We start from the raw sequence: 17,984 nt of genomic DNA on the forward strand, positions 1-17,984 counted from the left end.
TCAACAGCACCATGAGAGTCCTGAGAGGCTGCCCTGGACACTGGGGATTTGCTTCCCTCCCTGCTGTGAGACTTAGGATTCGGGCTTGGCTGCAACTCCAGGGATGTGCGAGGATGGACCCGTCCCTGGTGGGCAGCAGAGCAGGGGGTGGCTGTGTGGGAGCAGCCTCTCCGGGTGCAGAGGGAGGATAACGTCACGTTTTCCCCCAATCAATGAAGATTTTGGTTTCTGAGTTATTAGCCCAGTATCATAAACTATCTCAAAACCACAAAAGTAAAATAATAAATCTCCCTGTTTACCTCCTGTGCGTTGTTTTTAAGTACCAAAGTCCCTCCAGGCATCTGTTCAATATTGCATCAGCCAAACGTGAACACAAATCACGAAGACGAAGCCGGATTTGGGGGAATATTAGCCTGTCTTTGCTGTTTTCCAGCACTTGGCAGCGTGCAGGGAAGCTCCCGTGGGCTCACCGGGCACCACAAGCAAGCACTGAGCTCACGGCAAGTGCAGGAGGGCTGGGGCTGAGTGAGGCCAGGGAAGCACTGGACAAGGGCAATGCTGCCGAGGCTCCTGGGGATGCGTTCCTGTCCCGTGTGAGCATTTTGGATGTCTCTTGCCCCTGCCTCGCTGTCTCCCTGCCCAGGCATTTTTGCAGAGATTGAGCTCTCCTGGTGTGATCATCGCTTTCTTGGAACCCCACGATGAGCCCCTCTGTGTGCAAAGCCCACTTTAGTCACCATTAAATATTAAAGAGCAGACGATGCTGCAGCTCAACAACAGGGGGACAGGGGCCAGCTCCCCCCACGGCTTCCAGTGCTCCCAGTACACTGCCACTGGTACACACCCAGATGTGCTGTGCATCCGCAGGGCGCCCGTCGTGGGCAGAGGGGCTGTGTCCCCTTCCCCTTCATCCTCTGACTCCCCATCCTCCCCCTCATCCCTGGGGAGCCCGGAGGTGTCAGGGTGTTTCCTGATCCCCCCACCCTCCCTGCCCCATCAGCCAGCCACAGCTTTTCTCTTAAAAAAATGCTTCTGGTTGCTCTTCCCAGTATTTTTGTCTCCTGGCCGCTGCCGCTGCATCCTCCCTCGTCATTAACTGCCTGGGTTAGGTTGCTCCGTGGTTTTCCCCTATCCCAGTGGTCTCCCCCTCATCATTACCCATCAGAATAAACCTTTCAAAGAACTAAATAAAAAAGAATGGTAAAGGCTGTTTCAGGCAGGGCTGGGGGCAGCGGGTTCCCCTCTGCTGCGCTGGGAGCTGGATCTGGAGGAAACTTCCAGCTGCAAAGAGAAACGCTGCACCTGGCTGCAGCCGAGACCTGGGAGGAAAAAATGGATTGCAAAGGCAGGAGAGGATGGCTGCGGGTGCAGGAGCTCACCCTGGAGTGCTGCATGGCTCCAGGGAGGGATGCTGGAAACCCAGCCTGTGCTTTAGGCGCAAAGCAATTCAGGTTGGGGTTTGATGGCTTTAGTAAGGGAAGTTCAAAGAAGAGAGATGGGGCTACGCTGCCTCTTTTCCAGGGAGATGGACTTTGCTGCTCACTGTGGAGCAGAGAGTGGGTGGTGATGTGCTATGTTGGGGTGTGTCACTGCACGGGCATCGCTGCGTGTTGAGGTGCAGCACTCCCAGGGCGCTGGGAAGGAGCCAGGGATGCTCCAAGCCCCAGCGCCCCCCACACAGCCGCTCTCTTTGCAAGAGCGGCACTGGGAAACATGTCATTTCCCATCTGGACACCTGGATTTCAGGAACCCCCACGCTGTTCAAAGCTGGAGAGTGGAGGAAGCCGGCCCCTTCCCCAACCATGGGGAGCCGGGGCAGGGTCCTGCTCCCTCCTGTTCACCACAAGGCACTCCATGGTCAGTGCGGGACTCAGGTTCACGGGGCTGGAAAGCCAAAAGGAGCCAAGTGGGAGCATTTTGGGGTACAAATCTGAGCTCCCGTGCTCCACACGGCACCTCACACTCTCTCCAGCTGCTGGCAGCAAGCTACACCCCAACCAGGGTTGGTCTGACACAGCAGAGCAAAGCCCAGCTACTACAGAAGGTGGTTTTTTTGAGGCTGCAGAGTCAGGTTCTGCTGGGATGTAAGCAGGTGCAGCTTGTTTAATTTCTTCTGAGGCCTGATTTTGGCCCCTAAAGTGTTAAGTGAGTGCTAAGCCCTATAAAATTACCCTTTCAGCTACTATTTCTGCACAAAAGGCTTTCCGCGACAAGATACGCCAAAGCATCTGATGAAGTAATACGTCTGTTCTCATTTGTGACATTTATTATTAACCGGGAAAAGAGAAGAAGAAAAAAAAAAACCCAGCCAGAAAGAACTCTTAATTGAAGGACTATTGTGCCCTAGTAACTGCTATTAAATTAATCTGCTGCATTCCTTTCCACCCACACACTTTAAAACTTCCTGGTTATAATTAGAACCATTTAAAACCAATTTGACACTCCCTGGATGATGCAGTTCAGCTGCTTAATATGGTGAAACTTTGGTGAAAGGAGCGGAGGGGCTGCGAGCAAGCTGGGTTTGCTCAGCTCTTGCAGAGGATCAAACCCGGGAGCTGATGCTTGTGCATGGGGATGTTCAGTCCTGTGGGGAAGGACACGCTGAGGTCTGCTCCCCTCTGGTCCTCTAAGTCCCCTCGAGCCTGTCTTGGTCCTCTGCATCATCTCTTGGGAGATGCTTCTGTGAGAGCTGCCGGGATCATTCTTTCCCCCTGGAGTGCTCATGGGTGGTGCTGGGCTTTGCTGGAGGGGGGGTGGGAATGCCTTCCCCCTGTTTTGGGTGGGAATGCCTTCCCCCTGTTTTGGGTGGGAATGCCTTCCCTCTGTTTTGGGAGGCACTTTGAGCAGTTGCCTCCTCCTTTGTGCAAGGTGATAAAAGCACCAAAGCAAAAATTGCACCGCTGCAAAAGCATTTGGGCGTTCAAGTGGGGTAAAAAGGCGTCTCACTGCAGGGCAGAAAGGTGATTTTGACCTTTAAGGTCAATGGGGGACCTTAGAGGTGTGTCCATGCCATGGGGCTCCGCACCAGCGCTCTGCCCACCTCAAACCTTTGGTCAGAGTTAGGAAACCCTCGGAGGGTGCTGGTATAGGGCTGGATTTGGGAAGGGTTCTCTGGCTGTGCAGGAGCTAGGGGGGTTTTTAACTGAGAGAATAAACAGAGAAACCATGGGGTCTGGCTGAAAACTGATGCTGAGTCCCAGCGGGTGTCACTTCTGCAAATCTGTTCCTACTCGGCTGCCTTTATCTCTCATTCTCGTAACCACCTGGGTGGCATTTGATGGTATCTGCGGGGCCGCATGTAGCTCTCGAGCACATCCCTGACCACCTCAAGGCAAAGGCAGTTCCTCTAACCAGCCCTGGAAGATCCCGTTAGTCACGGTATCTGTACTGTCACCTTCTGTTTCCTTCTCCATTTGGCTTTCAGTTTTGTGACATGTGTTAACCAGGACTGTGCGCCGGATCCAGACCCAGCCTCGCAGCTTCCTCACCCGCCGCTGGGACAATTTCCTCCCGGCGCCCACCTTGCGCCTGTCCACCCAGCAGCTAAGCTGTGATGGCTTCAGCTTTTAAGTTCTGGGAGAAAACGTGATGTTTTGTGCTTAATCCCCTCTGTTTCACGTGTTTTTTTACCTTGCGGGAAGGGCTGCAATGAAAACGTCGAGGGCTTGTCCTTGTTCCTTCTGCTGCAGCTCGGTTTCAGGTTCCTGCTCACCTTTAGGACTGTGGTGTTTTGGGCTGTGAGCAGAGATGTGGATGTCCGCGGTGTTTCAGACAGGCTCTGAGCAGAGATGTGAATGGTTGTGGTGTTTCAGACAGACTGTGAGCAGAGATGTGGATGGCCGTGGTGTTTCAGGCAGGCTGTGAGCGGAGACGTGGATGGTCGTAGTGTTTTGGGCTGTGAGCAGAGATGTGGATGGCTGTGGTGTTTCAGACAGGCTGTGAGCAGAGATGTCTATGGCCGTGGTGTTTCAGGCAGGCTGTGAGCAGAGATGTGGATGGCCGTGGTGTTTCAGACAGGCTGTGAGCAGAGATTTGGGGAGCCAGGGCTGCAGAGGCTCCGCAGAGCCCACCCTAAGAGGGACGGTCTCCCTCCTGGTAACGCTCCTGGTCCTGCCAGCCCCTCCTCTGCACTGGGTACAGCTCCAAGCACCTCTTTAGCCCTTCTGGCCAGCACCATTTGCCCTCTTTTCAGGGCCAGACCTACTCCTTCCCATGCCAACACCTTCCCTTTTCTTTGACATCACTGCTGTCCCTCTCACTGGTGTTTCAATCTCTTCCAGATGCCCTCAATCACTCTCAGCTCTTCCTCCTCTTCCTCCCTTGCACTGACCATTAGGGCTCAGCACTGTGGCACTGGGTGGGAATGTTCTCTCCTGCTCCATCCAAGTGGGTGCTGGGGTGGCTCCGCCAGCGATGACAAGGAGAAGGAAATGTGGACTTCTTTAGTTCTGCAGGGCAGGCACCTTGTGCTGGGGCTGGTGACGGGGAGCCACAGCCAAGGGGTTGTCTCGGCAGGGATGGAGCATGACATTCTTCACGGAAAGAGTCATCGGGCACTGGAACAGCTGCCCAGGGAGGGGGTTGAGTCACCTTCCCTGGAGGTGTTTAAGGAACGGGTGGATGAAGTGCTGAGGGACATGGTTTAGGGAGTGTTAGGAATGGTTGGACTCGATGATCCAATGGGTCCTTTCCAACCTGGCGATTCTATGATTCTATGACGGGCTCTCTGGGGCTGCTGTCACTGCCTGTGTGCCTTTGGGTTTGGTTTTTTTTATCAACAAAATCCATTTTTTTTTTAGATTTTGAATTTCTTCCCTCCTTCTTCTGCTCCTGAGCACAATCAGCCCCAAAAAAACAGAGGTTATTTATGCTTTTTGTCTAATCTGTGATGGTTGCCTTTGTGTGAATTCTTCCCCCCTCCCCGCCTTGCTACTTCGTCATTTTTTCCCAACTTTGGAAGTGAGACTGAGTGGCCAAAGGGAAAACAAAATGAGGATATTTCTGCTACCCTGTAACTTTGCAAAAATGCTGCGTGCCTGCGCTGGTGCGCGGCAGGGGGTGTAACGAGAACCAGGGGCTGCGAGCTTTGGCCAGACGGAGTAAAATTAGCCCAGGAGGCGGGAGAGGGGGAAGCGTCTTCATCTCGGGAAGCCTTCAACCCAGATGAGTTTGTATAGAGCGAGCGGGATGCGGACTGCTCTCGCCCCTCGCAGCGGGGCTGAGCTGAGCCTGAGAGTGATCTACGAGTCCCCTCTGAGCGTTTAGCTCTGCTCGTTAAAGCCTCCCCATCCGTCTCCTTTTGCCAGTTCTCCTCCTTTCAAAACCCAAGCCAAGGCTGGTTGGCTTTTCTTCCTTCTGAGCTGACGTGTTTCACTGGCTGCTCCACCAGACTGGGTGGCTTAGTCCCATCCTCACTGGGTTCCCAACGTGGAGCTCCTGGAAGAAGTCATGTGCCCATTGCTCTCCTGGACCACTTGTTCGCCTGGGGCCGAGGGGAGAAGGGATGCTGGGTCCCAAAGCGGAGCTCCGGGAAGGAGTCACGTGCCCACAGCTCTCCTGGAACCTCTCATCTGCCCAGGGCCAAGAGGAGCAGATGCCATGTCGCAAAGTGGAGCTCTCAGTAGGAGCAATGTGCCCATGGCTCTCCTGGACATCTCCTCTCATCTCCTGGACATCTCCTCTCATCTGCCCAGGGCCAAGAGGAGCAGATGCCATGTCGCAAAGTGGAGCTCTCAGAAGGAACAATGTGCCCATGGCTCTCCTGGACCCTTTGTCTGCCTGCAACCAAGAGGAGCAGGGACACCAAATCCTCCCTGGTCATGCAAGGCCGTTATTCCATTATTTCACTCATTTACAAGCAGCATCTTGGCAGGAGGCGTCTGCTTGGGCGCAGTGGCTCTGCTGCCGTTCGTTGCTGTGCCTGCTGCTCCACGGTGCCATCAGTGGTGTTCCTCCCTCTGCATCCCTGCGGTTGGCTCATTGTCCTGAGGCAACAAGCAGGCAGGGATTTATCGGTTTGCCTGTAAAATGGACTGGGGTGGCTTGGATTTGGGCTTCAGAAAAAAAAGAAAAAGACATTAAAAAGTTATCCAGGCTGTATATTTTTAGGTGTAAGGATCCCTCTGGGTCCTCGACACGGGGCTGTGCTGGTCCCTGACGCCCGCGTGTGGCAATTGCTGGGGGATCTCGGAGTATTTCTGAGAAACAGAGTGGTCTGGGCTATGATTTTTATATATAAATGTCCATTACAGTAAATGTTAGGATTAGGACGTGGACAAACGTGATTAGGGGATCAATGCTGCCAGATCGTTGGTCTGGGCAGAGGACTCCACTGGCACTGGTTTAGGCATCGAAAGAGATAATTGAATAGGATAAAAAGCCCATGTTTGTTAGTGGGGGTTGGTAATTAAGACAGATGGGTTCCCAGTGCATGGGTGGCACAGCTACCCCTGAGGGTGCAGAGGCAGCGGTGGGAGTGGCGCAGGAGCAGCACAGCACTTGCTTCCTTCCTGGGAATGGAAAAGAGAGATCGGCTGAAATCAAGGGAGGCCAGGAACAAAAAAAAGCCTGTTCAGAAGCTGATTGGATCTGACATGGTCTTCTGAGCTCTCCAAGTGGCGTTTACTGCTAAAGATATAGCAAATAAAATAAATCTCCCAGGCGTGACAGCTTGCTTTAATGAATAACGTAACCAATGGCTTGGCTGAGCGCGGCAGGAGGGTTTCAGCACTGGAGGTACCAAAGCAGGGCTGGTGATGGGGTGGCAGAGGGTTTGCCAGCGCTGCTGTTGGGCTCCGAGGGACAAAAAAAAATGGGTGAAGTTAATGAAAAATAAAAAAGAAAAAAAAAAAAAAGAAGGAAATAAAAAAAGAAAGATCAGTAAGCAGACACTTGTGATGAGAATGCAAAGGGGTTGGATCCAGGCTGCCAATGGGGCAGGAGGAAGATGCTCCATCGCTCGCTTTCCCATGGCCGGACACCCTTATGGATTGACAGCACTCGCGGTCCAGCCCTGGGACAGGCAGAGCTTGTCCTGACCTGGGGCAGCTTGGTCTGAGCTCCCTGCGAGAGGAGAATAATTAGTGTTTGAAATGAGGAGCTGCCGAGAGGGAAGGGGCCATGGCCAGGAGCATCCAGGTGCTGAGACACACAGCATTCGAATTCCCAGCTGCTCCATCCTGCCAAAAACCTGGGAAAAGGCCAGACCTGAGCAGTGAAATAAAAGTAAAGACCCAATATTCTTGTTTTCTCCCTCAGTTCTAGCCCACTGCAGTGCTGGGACCTTGCCGCCCTCCTTGAGGCACCCTGTGTAGGCGGATGCTCCTCTGCTCCTGGAGCCACCACATCCCTTGGGATTGCATGAGGCGGCTTCAGCCTCTTGGTCCCTTGGAGGGGGAAATTTTCCTTTTTCATGCATCCTGGCTGGGGAGGGAGAGTGCAGGGGGGGTTTAACCCCTTGTTAAACCCTTTGGGGTCCTGTGGATTCCGAAATGAAGCCCAGACCCACAGTTTGGAGCTGACACAGTTTGGGAGGTGACAAGGGGCAGACTTTAATGAGGTGGAGGCAATTAGAGATTAATGAGGTGCAGGCAGTGGGAGGGAGGGGAGGTGGTGGCTGCTCAGGATTGTGGCTGTGCTGCACACAGAGCTGGTGGAGGAGCTTTTGGCTGCTCCCGTGCTTCACACCACAGGGGCTGCTTTGACAATTGAGAGGGTTGCAAAGCTGTTGCTGCACCTCAGAGGTGTTGTAGTGCTGGAATATGTCATGATACAATCAGAGTCGCCATGTGTTGGAGCCTTGGGAAAAACAAGGACTGGCAGGTAGCAAAGGGGTAAAATTTGAGTTGTCCTGGCCTGGAGCCGGTGCTGGGGAGTGGAGGAGGAATCAAGACATGCCCTGTGGTCTCTGGCTCCACGGGTCTCTGCACAGTGCCAGGATGGGGTGCCCAACAGCTGATCTTGGATTTGGCTTCCTGGATATACCTGCAAAGCTTTTCAGCTAACCCCATCCCTGGAGGTGTTCCAAGCCAGGTTGGATGGGGCTTGGAGCCCCTGATCCAGTGGGAGGTGTCCCTGCCCATGGCAGGTGTTGGAATTGGATGGGCTTTAAGGTGCCTCCTAAGCCAAACCATTCTATGATTCTAAGTGAAAGAACAAAATACAAGGTGTTTTCTTTTGGACTGGCTGGCAGAGGCTTCTGCACTGCTTTGCACGGCTGCTATAGAAGCGTTCCTATGCAAAATGAAAAGCCTTTCCCATCAAAAAGCGAGAGCACTTTATTTTGTAGCACTGACATAATTTGCTTGATGGTTTTGCCTTTTAAGACAGTAGCTCAGGAACCTGAGAGAAACTTGCAGCGTGTTTGGATGTCACTGAATGCATAGGTTTCGCACAGCAGCTCCTGCTGGAGCATCATCTCCAGCTGGTGTGCAAGGCTGTGCCCAGGTGCTCCCCTGGCTCTGCCAGACCTCGGAATGGGACAGGAGGATATCAAGGAACCTGCTTATTCCTTTGAACAAGGCTCTTTCACAGAAGCAGCTCCATGAAGCACACGGTCTGAAGAAACTTTCCCGCTCTCCTCCAAATCTTGGCTGGTCCCAAAGGTTGTCACCCAGTTTGGTGACACTCAAGCACTTAGTGGCCTGCTGTCAGACCCCAGATGAATTACTTATCTTTACTTTTCTTGAGCTGGATTCTTTCCATTTGGTCTATTGATTGGAATTTTAAAGTGAGGAGGATAATGTTTTCATTGTGCCGAGCAAGAAGCTGAGGATGTTGTCGAGGGGCGCAGGCACTGCAGGGATGAATTGAATTATTATTGCATGGTGATGAATGTGAAGGCCCTGTGGTGGGGTTGAAGGTGATTTGGGTGGTTCATCCTTGTGACACTTTGGGGTGGTGGGATGAGCTTTTCTCCGCTGGGAGCCTGGTCCATGCTTGTGCCCATAAATCGCTTTCATCCTGTACGAGGACCACAGGAACAAACCCAACGTGATGAAGCTCTGCTTGCCTTGGGAGAAAATTAACTTAATCAAGTTGAACCAGAATTGATTAATATTTAAGTAAAAACGTCCAACTCAAGTTTAACATACTGGTTAAATCTCAGCTGGAAAAAAACCACTGTGGTTCTCCACTGACTCTTTTTTCTTAAACCCAGGCTGGTTTCCATGGTCCCGTCCCTGCCTACGGGGGCTATCGGAGCTGCCGACCTCCAGTGGGGTTGCTGGAGAGCATTAGATGCGTGCAGCTCGCCGAGCTGTTTGCCCTTTAGCTGCACAAATAATTAGTAGCGGTTTAAAAAGGCCCTTTCTCCCCCTCCCTGCTCCCTTTTATAGGTACAATAATCAGATAAAATATTTCTGGAAGACTATTTACAAACTTCCCCATACCCATCAATCTTACCGTTAAGAAGGAACAGAGGAAGATATCTAACCTCAAGAAGCTGCTAATGCAACCGAGCTATTTAATGGTGGGGTGGGTTGTGTTTTTTTTTCCTGCTGCCATTACTATGGAATACATAATAACATCAATAATTAAATATAAATTGGATTTAATATTTTATGCTGGCGACATGTAATTTACACTCTACCCGAGAAATCAAAAGGTCATGTCTGAAGTAAAGGCAAGAAGTAGGGGGAGATGGGTTTGCCCGTGAAATGAGTATGACGGGCTTGAACCTTGCTGAAAGGGAGCCTCAAAAATTCCTCCAGGGAAGGAAAGAAGAGCTTTGTTTGGGGTAGAAAAGGAGAGTTAGTGATGGGGTTGCAGGCTGTGTGATTTTTTTCCTGGTGTATTCAGTCCTGGATCTGAGGGTTCTTGGTGCAGCGATGGTCTTATCTTGATTTTGAGCCTCTGCCGGTGGTGACGGCCACAGGGCTGCGCTGAAAGATGAGTGTGTTCTTGCTTGCAACGCAGCCCCCATCACTGCTGTGGCTGAGCGCCCTCGAAGCAACGCTGCTCAGGAGCCCGAGGAGATGCTGATGTTATGGCAGTGCTACCGCTGCATTGATTTTTGTGGGATTACGGCAGATTTCAGCGGCTTGACAGTGGAGCAGCCTCCATTAACCCGGTGGTAATTCAGGAACCGCCTGTATTATATCTGGAATGTTGGAAATATGTTAATTTTTATAATTCCCCCCCCTCTGCTCTGTCCGGTTCATCGAACACCTTGTCTAATTACCACATCTGTACGTGGGCTTTTGTACCCGCACTGGGGCTCAGTAGCCCCATCTCACTTTGCTGTTCGCTTTACAGCTGTAATTAATTAAAAAGAGGAAAAAAAATCAAACATCCTGTACGCAGATGTAGGGTCTTCTATCTTTCCAAGTCCTGTTTTGCATCTCCTTCTGCGTTAAGAGTGAGCCGGCAGCACCGTGCCCTGTGTGCAGGATGAAGACCCCTTGAATAAAGCCTTGGAGTAGCTGGATGTGCCAGCAAATCTCCAGCTTTTCCAGGGTCTGGGCTGCACTGCGCTCACTGCAGTGGGGAGAGAAGATCCCCATCATGGCTGGGATAAATTATTGCTCAATTATTGCAGGCAGAGAGGTTTGGGGTTCATCTGGGCTGCCCAAAACGAGTGTCTTTGCAATGGAGGCTTCTGCTTTTTTAATGGTTGTGCAATGCAGCTGCATTCTCATTCTTCTTCTTCTTCTTGGAGTGGGTTAAACACTTCAGTGAGACAAGGAAGTTGAGGGAAACCATCCCAGATGGTGGTTGCTTTTGGAGTCTCACCTGGCACGCACGCCAGGGAGGCAGGTGGTGCTGGGATGGAGCTGCAAGGAGAGGCAGTGCTGGCTGCCGAGCACTGGGGGCTGCTTGGTATATGGGTGTGAAAGGTTTTGAGCCTGAAAAATGACAGTTGAAGGCTAAGGAGAGGAATAAATCCCTTTCGTGCCTTGGCTGGCTGGAGCTGTGGCTGGGATTTGGCTTTTGAGGGATGGAGTTCAGCTGCCTGTTAAAAGGAGGGCACACCTGAAAGCGTGCGGGCAGCTGTTGGGGGAACAGTGTTCGGGAGACCGCAGGCAGGCACTGCCGGATGGGCCCTTGCAAGATGGGTGAGGGCGGCACATTGCCCTCTGGCCTGCTCGGCTTTTCTTGTTCGGGAACCTGGGATGTGATGCTAGAAATGCCTGGGTCTTATGGATCTGTTTTCATAGAACCACAGGTTGATTTAGGTTGGAAGGGACCTCAAAGCCCATCCATTTCCACCCCCTGCCATGGGCAGGGACACCTCCCGCTGGATCAGGGGCTCCAAGGCCCATCCAACCTGGCCTGGAACCCCTCCAGGGATGGGGCAGCCACCACTGCTCTGGGCAGCCTGGGCCAGGGCCTCCCCAGCCTCACAGCAAAACATTTCTTAGTAATATCTCATCTCAATCGCCCCTCTTTCAGCTGAAAACCATTCCCCCTCATCCTCTCCCTGCCCTCCCTGATCCAGAGCCCCTCCCCAGCGTTCCTGGAGCCCCTTTTGAGATTGGAAGCTGCTCTAAGGTCTCCCTGGAGCCTTCTCTTCTCCAGGCTGAACAACCCCAACTCTCTCAGCCTGTTCTTGTACGGGAGGTTCTCCAGCCCTCAGATCATCTCCATGGCCTCCTCTGGACTCACTCCAACAGCTCCATGTCCTTCCTGTGCTGAGCACTCCAGACCTGAATGCAGTTTTGTCCAGATTTAGTTACTACCATCAAACCAACTAGTGGAGCCTGGCTGGGAGGGCGTGCTGCCTGCGACTGAGGTGGAAAAATCCTCACTGATCCTTGTGTTAATTGAACGTTTCTCTTGGATTTTTTTTTTTCAGTTTCCTTGGCCAAGTTAAATAAAAGGCCGCGATAGCTGACTTTCCACACCCTCCAGGAGTCATAAACTCCTGTTACAGTCGCTCAGAAGTGGGCAGAAAATGCCCTGTTTAATTTGGCAAGCTGTAGTTGTGGTCAAAATGTCTCCATTTGGCTTTTTGCTGAGCCAGACCCCCACCGGCTGAGAGGACCTCAGGGGAGCCCAGGCTTGACAAAGGTATTTGGGTAACTGCACAGGCTGAGATGGCCGGATCCGGCCTCTGGACCTGGATCCCCTGCTGGATTTAAGCCTGATTTGGCTTTTTTGCATCACCTGGAAGGCGGCAATCACTGTCTTTTAGGGGCAAAACTCTTTAAGATGCCTCATTGGATGGTGTGGTCCGTGCTGAACTGCTCCCAAAGGCACTCAGGGCTGAGTTTTATAAGATCATTCCTCTTCCAGCGCCTTTTTATGAGGTTTTGGAACCCACTTGGAAAAAGAGCTACTTGTTTTTTGTCGAGGCTCAATGGTTTTGATCAACAATGCAGCATTTTTGTATACTTCCTTCCCTTGCCTGACTCGTGACCCTTGCCTGATCAGCACCTGCCTCTGGAGAAGGAAGGAGCTAATGAATTGCAAAAGGATGCGACCGTACCTGCCTTCTTGGGGCTACGCTTTAGTGGACTCATTCTACTTATTTTTTTTTTTTTCCAAGTCAGCTATGGAAAAATCTATATAAATCCCTTATTCTCACAGCTTATGGTGCCTCAGAAAGTGAAAACACCTGGTTTCAAAGGGCAATTCTGACTCTTAATTGCTCTTAATAGCATAGTTTGATTTTATGGATAGGATAATGCAACTTGGGGACTTGCTTGCTTGGCAAAGGAAGCACTGGGCTTTTCTGGTGCTTTGAAGTTTAAGTTGGGGAAGGTCTTTGGTGGTGGAGGAAAGGTCTTTGGTGGTGGAGGAAAGGTCTTCGGTGGAGGAAGAGAAGTCTTTGGTGGAGGAATAGGCCAGCATGTCCATGTCTGTCTGGCTTTCCCAATGAGCTGGAAAAGGGAAGGCAAGGGAGTGAACTGGAGGGTGTGTTGGGTTTTTTTTAACCTCTGATTTTTGAGCTGATTACACTGTTTTGGGGAGGGGTTCTGGGTAACCCCGGATTCAGTAGAACATGTTCCTGTCCATAGAAGTGGTGGTGAGATTGAATAAGTGCAGAATGTGGAGTCCTCCTCTGCGTTCTGGCCATCTCTCCAGCTCCCAGCCAGGGAGGGAGATGGATAATTCCTCGAAGTTTGGCTCTTGACCTCAGTATTTTGGGAGCTTATTAGCAGTCAGAGCCTGTTCCCATGTGTCTTTGTGCCCCGTACAGGCTACAGGAGCTTTTCAGGGACACTAACACAACAAACTCATTGGGAATGGGTCAGAACAAGCCTCAGACTATGCCTTTTTCCACTTTTAATGCACTGAGATCCAGAAGTATCCCGTGCCACTCCTGTTTTGAAGGCCTGAGCAACTTTAATTCTTAAAAGATGAATACAGCCAAGTTGCAATACTGTCGATATACTATTATTTTCCATCTTTATTCATCCCCAGATGCAGCACGAATGGCTCCCTTCAGGCCATTCATAATCGGCAAATGCTTTTAAGACCTTCAACAGTCACACGCTGCATTTTGCAAGGTGCCTGGTTTATTGTCTGCAAGAGTCGCTCTGAGGAATTGCTTCACTAATGTTTTGCAAGGGACCAAACTAAGTGATTGATGGACAGGATTCAAGTCCCTGATAGCCAGTCACTTAATCTGCGATCCGGACTGTCCTGATCAATGTGAGAGGCAGTGAGGAGGAGATGTGGAGATTTACCTTTGCTGCAGCAGCTATCGAGGGATCATTGCCCAGAGCAACCAAACCCTGGGCTAGGTTGTCTGGGTGAGTGAGTAAAGTGAATCCCAGATGAGAACCTGGATTTTTGCCTTTTGTATCTAGGCTTACGGATCATGGAATCATAGAATGTCCAGAGTTGGAAGGGACCCACAAGGACCACTGAGTTCAACTCCTGCACCTGCACAGGAAAACCCCAACATTCACACCGTGTGGCTGAGAGAGTTGGCCAAATGCTTCTGGAATTTTGTCCTCCTCCTAATGTCTAACCTAACTCTCTTCTGCACCGCTTCCTGCCATCCCCTTGCATCCAGAGAGAAGAGCTCTGTGCCTTCCTCCTCCTCTGCTTGTGAGGAAGCTGTAGAGTGTGATGAGGTCTTCCCTCAGTCTCCTCTTCTCCAGGCTGAACAGGCCAAGTGACTTCAGCAGCTCCTCATACTGCTTCCCCTTTAAACCCTTCACCAACTTTGTGATCCCCTGTGGACGCTCTCCAGAGGCTTTGTATCCTTTTTATACTGCGGCACCCAAATCTGCACCCAGTGCTCAAGGTGGGGCCACAGCAGTGAAGAGCAGTGTGGGATAATCCCCTCCCTTGACCAGGTGGCAATTCAGCTCTTCATGCACATCAAGGATGCTCTACTATGTCTTCAGCTGTGCCAACAGCACTGCTCTACTTACCTTTTGCTCATACTTTTCCTGATGCTCATAAACTCTTCCTCCTCCAGCTTTTCCACCACCTCTGCAAACTCCCCTTTGCTTTTCAGCGTGTCCTTGCAGTAGAGGTGGTGCGTTTTGCCTGCCCTGTTGCCGTGTAAAACGCCCCGGGCTGAGATGCACGGGCAGCCCCAACACCTGGGTTGCTGCTGAGACGGTGGATGATCACACTGGTTTTCCAAAGGCGGCTTCAGAAGGGCTGGGGGACAAATTCCTGAACGCAACACCAGTGCTTTGTCTCCATCTTTTTAACTGAGCCTTAAAACCAGTTCGGTTTGCCCACAACTCTTTAATTTACAAACCGGCTTAGGGTGTGGGCAGGCGGGGATGCTGCAGCAAGTGTAGCCAGAGCTCTCAGGAGAGACACAAGGTGCAAATTAATCCCAAATGCTGCTGAAAGGAGGAACTCGATGTTGCATCCCTATCGCCATGCAGGCACAAACCCCACTGGAGATTTCCTGCTGGTGTTGAACTCCTCTTCGCTCTTGCAGAGAGACAGTCCCCGGCTGGGATTACACCCCGATAAGAGAAGTTCAGCAGCTCTTTGTTTCGCCACTGCAATCTTTTGCAACAGAAAGCAATTACAGCAAACGGCTCTAAGGCTTTACCTCCCCAACTTGATTTGCCTTGTCACGTCCCATTAACTTTGAATTCGGCACTAATCCCTGCCCTGAAATATATAATGAAAGACATTCAAAATATATCAAAATGGCATTGGTATTGATTTATTAATGCTAGGGAATGCTGCCCTAATTGAATTTAGGTCCAGGAAGTAAGTTAATGCAGCTGACAGTGATACAGGAATCCAATCTCCCCAGCGCACGGAGTTAGGACTTTTTTTTTTTCCTCTCTTTGTTGTCAGTTGGATAAATAACAAATCAATTTAAATTTCAACAAGGTTTCTAAAAACAAGGCAGCACCTTCCATGTGGCAATCACTCGGCCAGAGTTTCGGCTGCCGGCAAAGGTCAGGGAGGTTCAGCAGCAGATGGGGGATGCCCTTGGATCCTTCTGGGGGGTTTCTTGGTGCTGACCCCTCCCTGGAGGCTGAGGGCCATGTTTCTCATCAGGGTCCAGATCGGTGACTTTGTTGATAAATGCTGTTGTAAGAGTTGTAAACAGTGTAAGAGGTTTTTTCCCTTTGCTCCTAACCCAGAGCACTTGGAGGCTTCTCCTCTAAACCCCATCTGGACTTGGACCTGCAGTTGCTGCCCCTGGGGGCGGTGGGTTTTGGGGTCATGTTGGGGCAGCGCTGGTCCCTCCCCTGGGCTTCAGGGTTATCTCCCTCCCTGCCCTGCCCAAAACCTCTTATCTTCCTTTTTTTTTTTTATTTTTTATTTTTGTTTTGGGGTGCAATCAGAGGTCTCATCAAAGCAGCAGGAGCTGCTGTTCAGTGCTGCCTCCGGGAGATGCCGTGAGCATCCCTGCAGTTGTGTTTTGTCTTCCAGCTGTTGAACATGTTCATTAACACTCGCTGCAAGTCTAGGCTGAGCAAGACAAAAATTCTTGTTGCTAATGGAGCTCAGGACTAAGCAACGAGCATTGCTACCCTGGAAGCGCAGAGCCCAGTCGCTCAGAGGTGCTTTACAAAGTTTTTCGGGGCCTTTTTTTAAGTGCTAAGAAATGCTGAGGGCTTGTGTTTGAAATCCAGCCCTGCTGGGGTTGGTATGGTCAAGAAGGCAGAGGAGCCTGAGTTAATTAAATCAACAGCTAACAGTGGAGGTTACCCACAAAAGTGAACCTTGGTGCCCCTAAAACCACTGACCAGAGAATGGCTGGAAAAAAACAAAACCACAGTTGGAGTGAAATGGAAAAAGAACTCTTCAGCTCTATATCACTTCAGCCAGCCACAGGTATCAGAATATTAATTGCTCTTTGACTTGATTTTGTTGTGGGATTAAGGGCACATTGTGGCTTATGAAGATATTCTAGGAGCCACAAGGATGGCTGCAAAATCCATCTGTTAAGCATTTCTTTGCCTGCTGAAAACCAGGATGCTACTGCAGTAGCTCCAGCCTCCTGCAGCAGCCGCTCTCCCGTCGTGGCTGGGGACACTAAGCAGCCGCTTCGGCTCTCCTGAACTGCACGTTCCCCTCGGACAGCTCGGAGCTTTGTGTCCCAGTGAGGGGAGATCCTGCACAGAGGGGAATTCTCCCTAAGGTTTCAGATGCAGTATTGCTTTGCTGGCTTAGTGAAAACTCCGTTTGGTGGAGGATGATGCAGGGTCCTGTCTCCTCCCTCTGTTCCCAAATGCACAAACTGCTCATGGATGGACCAGCACAGAAATTTGCAGGGTGGTGCCTTTGGCGAGGACGGTACCAGAGGCTTAAAAACACGAGACACTTTGAGATTGGGATGACCGACACAATGGGTTTTCCTCTCCCCCAACAGTGGGCTGTCCCCCTGCTGGGGACACCTCATCCCTGAGTGTCCCCATCCCGTCTCCCATGTATCCCCGTGATGCTCTGCCCTGTGCAGAAACGCTGATGGATGTGAAAAATGATCGCAGCCCGAGCACCGCTTGGTTGGCAACGGGGAGGTTTCCTGAGCTGCTGTGCAGCAAAACGAGCTGCCTCCGGCTCCGTGTTTGCCGAGCTGGGAGCCAACAGAGGGAAACGGGCACCTCGGGGCAGTGTGTTGCTCCTTTCCCGGTGGCTGGGTGCCGAGAGCTGTCGCTTGGTGCCTTTTTCAAACTCATAAATCCAAGAGATCAGAGCAGGGAGATCTAGTCCAGCCCATAAGTCACGGGACGTCAAATAAAACCACGGACATTAAAACTTTACTGCAGTGAATAGTTTTAATTTCCTGGCTATAACAGCTGGTTTGACGCTAATGGCAGATGAAAGCGGAGATTTCCCGGTCGGTCCAGCCCCAGCCTGGATGGACTCAGCCAGGAGTGCAGGCTGTTAACAATGCAGCTCTTTATCCCCTGAAACTCAGATCCATTAACCCCAAAGATGATAATTACAACAGAAATTACCTATGAAAGACCTTGCTCAGGAGCCTGAACTTTTGCAGCCAGTAATAACTTTATTTTTTCCATAATGCTGGTGCCGTTTGCTTGGTGAGGCTTTGGGGTTGTTTTCATTTTTCGTTGAGGTTTTTTTTTGGGGGGGCGGGGGGTATATTTTTGTTGGTTTTGTTTTAAATATGTTTCACTAACGTATAATAATTAACATCTTCTGCCTGGCCCTGACTGTGGCTGAGAGGCTACATGCCCACCAAGTTCTGTGGTAGTCTTCATGCCCTGCAGGAGCCTTAAAGGAGGATGATAAATGAGTATTTGGAGGAAGGAGTAAAGAAAAGATGTTGGGTGTTTTAGGGTTTGCTGTGGCTGGGAGCTGCCATCAAAGCACCAAGGGGGTTTTGGCACCACCTGTGCTATGGGTGGCCCGTGGGGATGCTCTGCAGCAACATCACCAAAACCACGGCACGGGTCTGTGTGCAGCTGGGGCAGAGCAGGTTTGGGCTGGGGGTTGATGTGCAGTGCCTGGGGAGAGCTCAGTGTCCCTGGGAAGCCTTTAGAGCCAAGTGCCTTCTCCAAGACTCATCCCTGGTACATATTTGGCCCTTTATGACAAAAAGGACTTGCCCTTTGCAGGGACTCCACAACCATTTAACA

This window comes from Cuculus canorus, chromosome 22 (assembly GCF_017976375.1).
Source record: "Cuculus canorus isolate bCucCan1 chromosome 22, bCucCan1.pri, whole genome shotgun sequence".
Classification (NCBI taxonomy): domain Eukaryota; kingdom Metazoa; phylum Chordata; class Aves; order Cuculiformes; family Cuculidae; genus Cuculus; species Cuculus canorus.